At 33.9% G+C, this 11,892-nt stretch overlaps 1 pseudogene; it reads left to right on the top strand.

Moving 5' to 3' along the window:
• Positions 1–6,876: 6,876 nt before the first annotated feature.
• Positions 6,877–8,088, top strand: LOC114263195 (uncharacterized; annotated as a pseudogene).
• The last annotated feature ends 3,804 nt before the right edge of the window (positions 8,089–11,892 follow it).

Below are 11,892 nucleotides of genomic sequence, written 5' to 3'. Positions count from 1 at the left end.
AAAAACTATTTACATGGCTAGGGTTTCATCAAAACCCTAGAAAAGAAGAGCCTAACCACTCATGGAGGAGTGGGAAGACATGAAAGAGGTGGAAGAGGAAGAAGCCCCCATTAAAGTTCTCCTTGAAGCTTGAGGAAAATCACCTTCTCTAAACCCTAGCCTCCCTTTCCTTCGAATAATTTTCGAACCCCCTTTCAACTCATTTTTTATTCTTTTTATTCCCAGCAGAAAAGCACAAAATTTTCATGCACACAACCCTTGTTGGGCCGCTCAAGCACCCATGTGGGCCACTCGAGCGGTGGTGCGCCGCATGTGTGGTGGAGCTTGGTCGCACGTGTGGTGAGGTGGCTTTCGTTTCTCGCATAGAGAATTTGCTTTCGTGCCCTTTTTGATCGAATTTGCATGTTTCCTGCCAAATCTGTATAAGTGCACAAAACATATCATCTCCACCAAATAAACAAAATTGAATGACTATAAATGTAATTTAAGCGACCTCAATGTGGTACCTTTCGGCCTTCATCACACTCGGGCAACTAAAACAGCCCTCAAGTGACTAGACACAATAAGTGAGACCGCTTGAGCGAACAAAGTTACCACTCGAGCGCATAATGACACCCTCCCAAAAGTTTTGTAGACAAAGGCTAACCATTTAAGCACAAGAAATACTGCTCGAGCGAAGAATGCCATACTCTCAGCATTTTTGCAGACCTGAAAAAATACTGGAAGTTCTCAAAGTTCGTTCAACAGTTTTGAAAAACTAACTTCCAACTTGTTTCAAATGTGACCAAGACACTCCATTAACCAAACTTAACAAGGAATAAGATGAAAGAAGACATGAACAACCGTGCACGACACAAATTCCCTGATCTAAATCAATAAACGGGTCGAGTCTAAACTAGAATCGCTATATCTATTGTTGTCCTCTAGAGCTCTCTCATTCTGTAGATTGAACTAGGTTCCTCCTCCAAACTTTGAAATCTAATTTTAAATCTAGATTATAAAGTTAGGGTTTTGATTGAGAAAGTAAAGTAGATTTGAAATTTAAAAAAACTAGGGCTTTGATTTGAGGCTTTAAAAAATTATTTTCATCGTGCATGATAGTGGTTCTGCATTGAATATATAAATGGTGTTCATAGTTTCATATTGTTCATGTATTTATAATCTCATTTTAGATTTTTATTGTTATTTTTGGAAAGTATTTATATTGTTGTTGTTGGTGTATTGTTGATGAATACAGTGACTTATCCTTATTATTAAGCTATTTAATTTGATTTTTTTCTCTATGTGAAGTTCAACTCGTATTACATTCAAAAACTCATTCAACCCTGCTTATATGCAAGATTATGCAAGACTATTTTCTAAGTGTCTCTACATTGATAATATACCCAAGAGAGCGATTATATACATATAGATTATTGACTTCTAGAGAGACAAGAGCAATATATATATTCTCTATTGCATGGGTATAAATGTTGCAAAATCAATAAAGAAAAGAAAAGAAAGTGGGAATATTTATTTTTGATCAAAGAATGAAAGTGGGTAGGCAACAACATCACCCCTCTCTCTTAATCCATTTATTGTTCAATAAGAAATTTTTGGAAACCCAATTTTTTTGTGATCATTTATTGGAAATCCAATTTTTCATGAAGTTAATTTGTGTTTATTGGAGGTAGATTCCCCTCAAAGTGAATCAGATTTGTTCTAGTTTCTAGGTGTGTTTCTACCATAGCTAAGAATAAGAAACAAGTTGTTTACAAAAGAGGCTGCTATTTGTTGGTGAGGTTGCTTGACATTAATTATTTTTGCTATTTTATATTTTTTTGTAGGTCAATGTCAATGTCAATGTCAAATACAAGTATGGCCAGCATTCATGAAGTTAGATTTGACAACCACAATTGTTGATGTGGCAGCAAAGCTATGGGTAAGATTTCTCAGTCAACGAATAACCCAAATTGTTTATATTTTGTATGCCCCCATTCTGTGAATGGCTATAAGTTCTTTGAGTGGCATATATACAGCATAATTTGAAGGTGGTCGAGAATGATATTCTTGAAGAACGCATGGATGTCTTGTCTACTCTTAGAGAAGTAATTATCTTGAATAGGGAACTCGAAGACATGATTGTGATGAGTAGGAAACAATTGAGAGATTTGACAGTGGTGATTAAAAGAGTTGGTGATAAGTTGAATTACGTCTTTGCTTTTATTATTGTCTTGTTGGTGGTAGTTGTCCTTCTAGTGTATTTGAAATAGTGTATGTAATGTCAGGTAGAATGAGTATGACTTGTATTTATGCTAAAATGACTTATAGGTTGAATGTGTATGTAATGTATAGTGGACGGCTACCATTTTGTTGAAGTGATAATGAATGTAATAGGTTTTTTTGTTTAAGGGTTAAATGTAATGACTTGTTTCTTCTTATTAGCTAGAGACTCGTAACAAAATTGATGGCTAAAAAAGGTTTAGTGTGTAAACAAGGAACAACTATTCAAAAGTTTATTTCAACATGATTTATCTAGTGGTAGAATGCATTGCAAGGAGGAATTTCCTCTTAATAGGCATGCATTACAGGCACAAAACATATGATGTGAACTGAATTATATGCAAATATGTCAAGATAACCCAAAATAAGATATGGTACAAAAGAGTATATGCAATAACATTTGGGCAGCAAAACATAATGAAGTACCCATTTTTTTTTGTCCTGATTTATTTAACAAACGCATCTCAAATTTTACAAGAACCCAAATGCACTCATCTTCAAATGCTACTAGAAACAAAATGGAATTTGTGCTATTCTCATGTTGATTCCAAAAGCCCCAAGTTTTACTACAAATGGATTAGAACATGAACTCAAAATAATAATAATAATAAATAAATAAATATAAATAAAAATAAAAATAAAAATTACAAAACACCCACATATTCTATAGTATATATATAGAAATATGACCAAAAAAAATATATATAACAGCAGCAACAATTGTGAGGCAAAAAATAGAAGCAGCAAATTGTGAGGCACAAATACCAACAGTAAAAAAACCACAAAAGCATCAACAAATTCAGTAATTGGATGCAAAATTTAGCAACAAGTTTAAATACAATTAATCTCTTATGCTTGAAATTTGAAGTGTCTTCCACCTCTTTGTGCCCATCTATACCCTGAGGAAGAAAAAAAAAAAGTAACATCAACATCAAATTCAGCAAAAAAAAAAATAAAAAAGAAGAAGCAATTTCAGCACAAAACAATAGCAAAATAGCAAAAAACAGCAACAAAAAAAAAACAAAACAACAGCAATTTCAGCAGCAAAACATCAGCAATTTCAGCACCAAAATAACAGCAAAACAATAGCAATTTGAGCAAAAACAACACCAAAACAGCAGCAAAAGAACCTGGCTACACATTACAGTATTTGTTGGTTGAGAATCTGTATTTGAGACTTCAAAATCTTAAATGTCATACCCACATTGAAGTAATGTCATAAATGTTAGTTGAGCACAATACGACAAATTGTTTTCCTACAATGAATTGATATTATATGAGGCCACATAATCATATTATACCCACACTAGCCACAAAAAAAAAAAAAAAAACACTAGTTAATAAAATATCATTCACATTATATATAGGCTACATCAGTGGAGGAGGAACTGAAGTACCACCCATGGCAAAAGAATGAGGAGGATGAGGATGAATAGGAGGAAAATTTTCATGAATGTAGACATCTCCTCTAGCAGATAATGGAGAAGGTCTAATTGTTGGTGCTGCTATTGGTTTTGAAGAACTTGCAGATTTCGCATGGGATTTCTTTTTAAAGCTTGCTTCCAACGCCACCTCACGCGGACCTTTTATCCTCCTTTTGCCCTTACTGGTTGGGTGCTTTTTCTTCAATTCTGTTGAAATTTGCACAACACGATTGTTGTCTTCACAAGCCATTTCTAAGTTTTGCGGTTGATCATCAGTACTTACTTCTTTTTTAGTACAAAAATGGGCACTTAACTTGCTTTCAACATTTGCACCTAATGCAGCGACTTGTGAAAATGAAAAATCAAAAGTTTCCTCAGTTTCAACAGCTCTATATGTTATTACTCTAAATGTGGTCATCAATGTCTTATATCGCGAGGCTTGTTAGAATTTGATATCTACTTGAATCTCATTCCCTAACTTGTCCTTCACAACTTTTGCTTTTGCTTATATGATCTACCTCTTTATAATGTATTGTAAAGGAACCTCTTTCAACTTCAATATTTCTTTCATAACCTTCAAACAGTGACTGCACAAAATCCCTTTCCTTTCAAACTTTGTACAATTACAAGCCAAAAAGCCATCCTTCTCTATCTTCACTTTCCTTGCATTTTTCCCAGTAGCATCAACAATTGTGTATAGGGTACAAGCCTCACGATATTCAATTGCTTGTATGTTTGATTCAACAACCATATTCAGTTGCTTGTATGTCTGATTCAACAAAAATAAAATACTCATCTTGAAACTCCTCAAAAATAATTTTTGTGTACACATTACCCATTTGACTTAACATTCTGAATGGGCTCTCATCCTTGGCAACCTTTGGCACAAAACATATCCTGTTTCTAGCTCCTTGTACTGCTTCTCACAGAGTACCCTTTCAAAATACATGAAGATTTTATTTAAATTAAAAGGAGAACAAATGTAATCCTTCAAAAATACATTAAAAGATTCACTGAGTTGTGTTGTACTTATTCCCGTAGCTCATGTTGATCTAACATATGTCCAACCCCATTTTTCTTCACCCTAAAAGTCAACTTCAACCAATGATTATCACGAGCATCATATGCATCAAACATTTCCCTCCACTTCGTTTTCCATTCATTTTCATTCTCAATACCAAACATGAATTTATTTAATACACCTTTCACCCCTTATCTTGGAAGAGACAGTTAACATGCCTTAATGCATTTTGCATCAAATGCCAAGTGCACAAATGGTGACTCGTGTCAAGCATCACAATGGGTATGGCCTTAGCCATTTGCACCATCTCAATCGGTAAACAAAGTTTTTGGCGCCTTTTTTGACATAGTCTCCAAAAAATTTGAAATAATCATACAAATGTTTTAGCAGTCTCATTATACAAAAAAGCGGCATCAAAAACAATTGTTCTCCTATGATGGTTAAATCCCACAAAAGATGCAAAGGGCCTATGCTTTTTATTTAACTTATAGGCAGTATCAAATGTAACTACATTGCCAAATTGGGCATAATCCATGATCATTTGTGCATCGACCCAAAACATATTTGTTGTTTGCTCCTCATTATCTAACTAGAAAGCATAAAAAAGAAGAAGATGGATTCTCTAAAGATTTTGGTTGAAAGTATTGAAACACATTACCTACTTCATCATATGCTAAACTTATTTGTCTTTTGGTTCTCAAATAATTTTTTTCATCTAATTTCAAAAACCTAAGAGACTGCCTCCCACTAGTTTCCCTACCCATGAGTTCAAAAGACTACCCTAAATGAAAACCAGATTGTGAGGCTAAGTCTAACTGAATTGCTTGGATAGCTGATATCTTTCTTTACGATGGCAATATGTGGGCACAATTTGGAGATACAAGTTCGTGGTTGTGTTTTTCTTTGAAATCACTCACAACAAATTTCCCAATAGTGACATCCAATTTAACAAAAAGTCGGGCTTTACAACTAGTCCTAGTTTTAGCTTTAGGATTTTTTTTTTTATCAATGGGTCTCGCTTGGCAACCTTCCGAAATCCCTCCTTGTTGCAAACAAAATTTCTAGAAATAATTTATTTAGTAAACTTGTTCTTGTTACAATATTCCCTTCTTATATTAAACTCCATTCTTCCACATGCATTATAAAAATCATACGCACTTTATTTTGATTCAAATGTCATTTCTACTTTTGGCTTCCAACCACAATCGTTGTTAGCTTCCATATCCATATGAAAACACAGCTGAAAAGTAAAAGCAATGAAATGGGAGAAGTATCAAAATGCCATTCATCATAACTATGAAGAGTTAATCCTATAGAAAATCTTTCTTCACGCACAACTTTAGATTTTTTTTTTTGAATTTATTAGTAATTAATTTGATTAAAGAAATGGTATCAATGGTTGTCTTATACATTAATTTAACATATACTATTCACTCTTACATTAATTTAACCTTTACGAAAACCACTAGAAAAGACGTTTCTATAACAAAACTAGCAACAATTTGACAAACAAAATTAAGAACAAACCAAACCAAATCTGACAGATTAATTAACCATTATTTGAACTACTCATCAAAATCGTAATGATTCTACCTTCATAACTTTGATGGAATTTAACAGTTCCAATCATCATAACTATGAAGAATTATTCTTATAAAATCATTTCTATAGAAAAACTTGCTTCACACATAGCTTTAGGAGGAAAAATAAAATAAAATTGAGCCTTTAGGAAATCAAACATCAATTTGATGTCTTAGAGCATCTCCAACGGTGAACTTCTTTTTTCACCAAATCTGAGTAAAAAATGACTCATTTCACCAAATCTGATATCACTAGCTCCAACGGTGCATCAAATCCTGTGGGGCGATCGGTGGGTCGATCGGTAATTGTAAATTTTTTTTTTACCCTTTTGAACTGTTTGAACCCACCTTTGTGAACCGGGGAAAGGGGAGACCGGTTGGTTGACCAACGGGTCGATCGGTCAACCAAAATTTTTTTTTTTCTTTTTGTTTCCTTCCATTTTTGTTCCCAATTCTTTTTCCTATTTCTGTTTCCCTCCATTACATATATGTCTGGCATATGGATTATGTTGTCGTATAAACCCATTATTCATATGCTAGACAACTCCACACAGCTGATACGATCATAGCTTAAACAAAACAGAGCGTAATGAATACCTTCAAATTCAAATCCATGATATTGACTTCATTTTCATCCTCTTCTTCTTCCTCTTCCTCTTCCTCTGATGATGAGTCTGATGATGATGAATATATCGTCACATTTTTAGGAGCTTATGAGCAGAATAATACTAGTATGTTTCAGATTCTTAAGTCAAGTGATAGCTCAAAGAAAATAGGTGGTTCTATTGTAGGTCATAGATATATACACAGAGATAGAAGGCAGGGTCATGATAGATTGTTTGCAGATTATTTTGCTGCAAATCCAGTGTATTCACTTACAATATTTCGGAGACGTTTTCGAATGCGTCCTCCTTTGTATCTACGCATTTTGAATGCAATCCAAGCACACAATTCATATTTTGTTCAAAAATAAGATGCAGCTTATGTACTTGGATTATCTCCCCTACAAAAAATGACTTCAACAATGAGAATATTATCATATGGTGTCGCAGCAGATGCAGTTGATGATTACATTCGTATTGGGGAAAGCACTGCAATTCAAAGTTTGCAACAATTTTGTAATTCAGTGATTGAAATTTTTGGAGAAGAATATCTGAGATCTCCGACGCCAACTGACATTGCTAGATTACTTGCTATTGGGGAGGTTCGGGGGTTTCCTGGCATGTTGAGAAGTTTAGATTGCATGCATTGGGAGTGGAAAAATTGTCCAAAGGCATGGCAAGGTCAATATGTAGGCCATCAAAAAAAGCCAACCATTATTCTTGAAACAGTAGCATCTTATGACTTATGGATTTGGCATGCATTTTTTAGAATGCCTGGCTCACACAATGACTTGAATGTGTTGGACCGATCGCCTTTGTTTTCTGATCTTGCGCAAGGTAAAGCTCCCCCTGTCCATTACACAATTAATGGACATAGTTACGATATGGGTTATTACCTTGCTGATGGTATATACCCTCAATGGGCAACATTGGTTCAAACAATTTCTTCTCCCCAAGGAGCAAAGAGACAACATTTTGCAATGATGCAAGAGTCTGCCAGGAAAGATGTAGAGCGGGCATTCGGAGTCCTTCAATCTCGATTCGCAATTATAAGTGGTGCTGTACGTTATTGGGATTCGAAAATGCTTGCCAACATAATGAAGAGTTGCATCATATTACATAATATGATTGTCGAAGATGAAAGGGAGGAGCACCTTGATTTCAATTATGATATTTCATCAACCAACACACCAGTGTAACTTTCCTCTACTCCTACCAATGACTTCCAATCATTTTTGTCTCATCATTTAAGTATTAGAGATAAGGATGCATATCATGCCCTCCGTAATGATTTAGTAGAACATATGTGGCATCTTCATGGTGAACACTAAATTCACCACATCAATACATGTAATTTTGTTTATAGTTTTGGAATGGAAGGTTCTCTTGTTTGTAATCTTCATTATGATGCACTATATTAACTAAGTAATTCAGAAGTTATGCGATGATGTGCTGTTGTAATATTCAATCTTTAATATTCAGAATTGTGCAGTGTTCAGTTCATGACAATTACAAATGATAATATACATAACTTAATCAGTTACAAATGATAATTTCACATAAAATTAATATGATTTTCTTAAATTCTGTGTTGATGTGCCACAAATGATAATACCACATCCATTTATGCACATTTCATAATCATGTCTTAAATGATAATTTAATAATAATATATTAAATTACTGATGTTCATGTGCATAATCATAATGTCTTCAATTACTGATGTTGAAGTGCATAATCATAATGTCTTCTTTTACTGATGTTGATCTGCATAATCATAATTTAATAATAATGTCTTAAATTAGTATTCTTAATTCAAGGCCAATTCTTAAATTACTGCATAATCATTATTTTTGCATATAGAAATTTATTGATGTGGCATTGATTTACTGATGTTGATCTTGCCATTCATTTATTACCCCACTTAAAATGCATTCAACATACATAGTTAAAAAATACATAATAAGCCATTCATTTAATCAATAGATAAATGCATTCCACCTACAAATCATAATGTCTTCAATTATTTATGCACACACTGCATACATTTGAACCACCTACCATTCATTTTACACACACCACCTACCATTCATTGAATGCATTTCATCTACCATGCCTCATTTTACACACTGCATACGGTTGTTGAGTATTAATTTCCTTACCACCTACCTCAAGAAAGGAGCCTCTATATCAGCTCAAAATTATATACAAACCTGCCATCAAAAAATTAACAACCTTCACAAAATACCTCTGCCCACAGATTGCTTGTCTGTCTACAGATTGCCTCTAAGAACACAATCAGTGTATTCCTTCCACCACTACCTTCAAATTCGGCTTAACCAAAATCTAATCCCAAACTCTGCATATTCAGTGTAGTGTAAGTGTGAATCCACAGATTGAGCAAGGGAAACTATTTGAATCAAGAAAGGCAGGAACAGAAACAAGAAGGCATCATCCAAGAGGTAGTATGTTGCATGGTGAAAGGCACGGGTCAACTGGTTGGTCAACCGGCCCTGTGTTTTTTTTTTTTCTTCTTTCAGTGTGTATGCTGTATTTTTTAAGTGTGTATGCTGTTTTTGTTCAATTTTATGTTTTATTTGTTCAAGTTTAACTTTCTCAAGAGCATGAAATTCATGTTTGAATCAAACTTTATGTTCAATATTTTAAAACATAAAATTGTTCAATATTTTAAAAATTAACAGAACTGTATGTTCAATTACTGATGTTGTTCAACTTTAACTTTCTCAATATTTTAATCAAACTTTCTGTGGTACTGGCATATGATGATTTTTAGGATTATTCATACAGAACTATAATTCATACAGAATAGAGAATATGTTGAAAGTCAACATAGAATATGAAAATGAACTCCCTATTGATTTTAAGGCAACACATAACTGTAATACAACAAATGAATAGCAAATGAATAGAGAATGTGCTGTATGAATTTTCAACTCCCTATTGACTTTCATAGCATATTAAGGCAACACATTCATACAGAACTGTAATTCATACAACATATTCACTATTGACTTTTAGGGTAATTAAAAAAACATGTAATATGAAAATAACATGTAATTAGTATGCATACTGAAATATGGTAATGTTTTTTCATTTTAATATGCATTGTAATATTAAAACTATATTCATTTGAAATTCAACAGATTTTGACATTATGCCTAAAACTAAAGAGCGAGAGCACAAGTTGGTGAAAGTTCCAACCCTCCACGACGCGAAGAACAACAGCCTCAAATTTAGTCATATCCTACTGATGATTTTCTCAGTGAAAGTCATGCACTAGCCTTTCCAAACTTCTCTAGCCGACCGATTGTAACAAGGAGGAGGGTAAATCTTCCATCTCAATATGATGCACTATTAATTAGTAAACTTGAAGCAATGGGATGGCTAAACTTAATTAATTTGCCCCAAAAGGTATATCCACGGCTGGTATCTCTATTTTATGTTCACCTAAGAGGTACTCAGGAAGAAGATGGAAATTTTATTCTTTTGTCATATGTGAAAGGAAAGGGTATACAGTTTGATATTCCTACTTTGGCAAGCATTATTGGAGTTGAGTTAGGTGATGAAAATATTCATTTTCAGACTGAGGCTGAGTTAGCTAATATCGTTGGTAATGCTACTGATGTCTATACTACTATTTGTCGGAACAGATTTACTGGGACTAGTTTACAAGCAAGACATTTAAAACCTTATCTTTGGATTCTCCACCGGTGGATTGTAGAAAATGTCACTCCAAAAAAAAGGCATCATGATGCGGTCCCATATTTTAATGCCTATTTGTTATACTGTTTTGAAGTTGGTCAGAAGTTAGATTTGTGTTACATAATTATGAAAGAAATGATACTGGCAAATCAAGGTCAATTCACGGGTCGGTCATTACTGTTTAGGGCACTCTTAACAAAAATTTTCAAACATTTTAAGGTTCACCTTGTAGATGAAATGGATATCAAAATTCGTTCACCAATTAATCAGTATACAGTGACCCGTGCTGGTGCAGCCTCCAATTTAATGGGAAGTGTTAATGCTCCAGACGATTCAGAAGATGAAGTCCCAGAAGATGATGCTCTAGAAGATCCTCATGCCAATGTGATGCCATCAACTGAACAACCTCAATATTGGACTGAGTTGTTGGCCATGGAAGAACAACGTTATAATCAACGCGTTCAATGGGAACATCAAATGGCTAATCAGGTCAATTCGTTGGGTACTCAGTTTGATACATTTGCCACTGCACATAACTCATTAATTCAACAATTTGGTGATTTCCGTGTAGATATTGAGCATCGTGTAGATATGATTGAGTATCACGTAAATGACATATACCATCACTACTACCCTTCTCCACTACCACCACCAGATAATGACTGCTGATGTGTTTCACATTATGTATTTGTATTGTTTTGTATTTTGTTATTTTAACAACCTTTTGTTGGGTTAATTTGTTAAAGAGGACGACATTAATTAAAACCTATTCAGTTATGACCATTGGCCTATGCAGTTATTATCACTTTACATTGTAGTTTTTCATTTTAATGCCTAGTTGACAAAGGACATGATTATGTACATCCTGAAAATGCTACAAAAAGGTCATTATCCAGTTATGATTCCTCTAGTACAAATCATGTTATAGTAGTCAATGACTTCACTTTAAATATCATTTTAAAGAAGACGAGGTTAATTAAAAAAAAACACATTGAACTACAGGCCAAAGATCTCCCTATGCAAAAAACATGGCAACAATTAGATATTGAACTTGGAATATGGCAAAAATACGTATCGGGGGAAATTCATAAAACCAATAAAACTAACCAATACAAGTTAGACGTAATATTTTTAAATAATAAAACCAATAGATGAAACCCACAAATACGGAACCTTTCAAGGCAATCTATTAGTTGTTCGAAATAAAATCTATCATTGAAGATCTTAGTAGTACGCCCTTTGCATAGGATTTAAAATTGTCATGTCCATTGACATAATTT

The sequence above is a fragment of the Camellia sinensis genome, chromosome 7, assembly GCF_055761805.1.
Source record: "Camellia sinensis isolate YWXY chromosome 7, ASM5576180v1, whole genome shotgun sequence".
In the NCBI taxonomy this organism is placed as follows: Eukaryota; Viridiplantae; Streptophyta; class Magnoliopsida; order Ericales; family Theaceae; genus Camellia; species Camellia sinensis.
The sequence above is the reverse complement of the archived record's forward strand: the minus strand, read 5'-3'. Positions and strand labels throughout refer to the sequence as shown.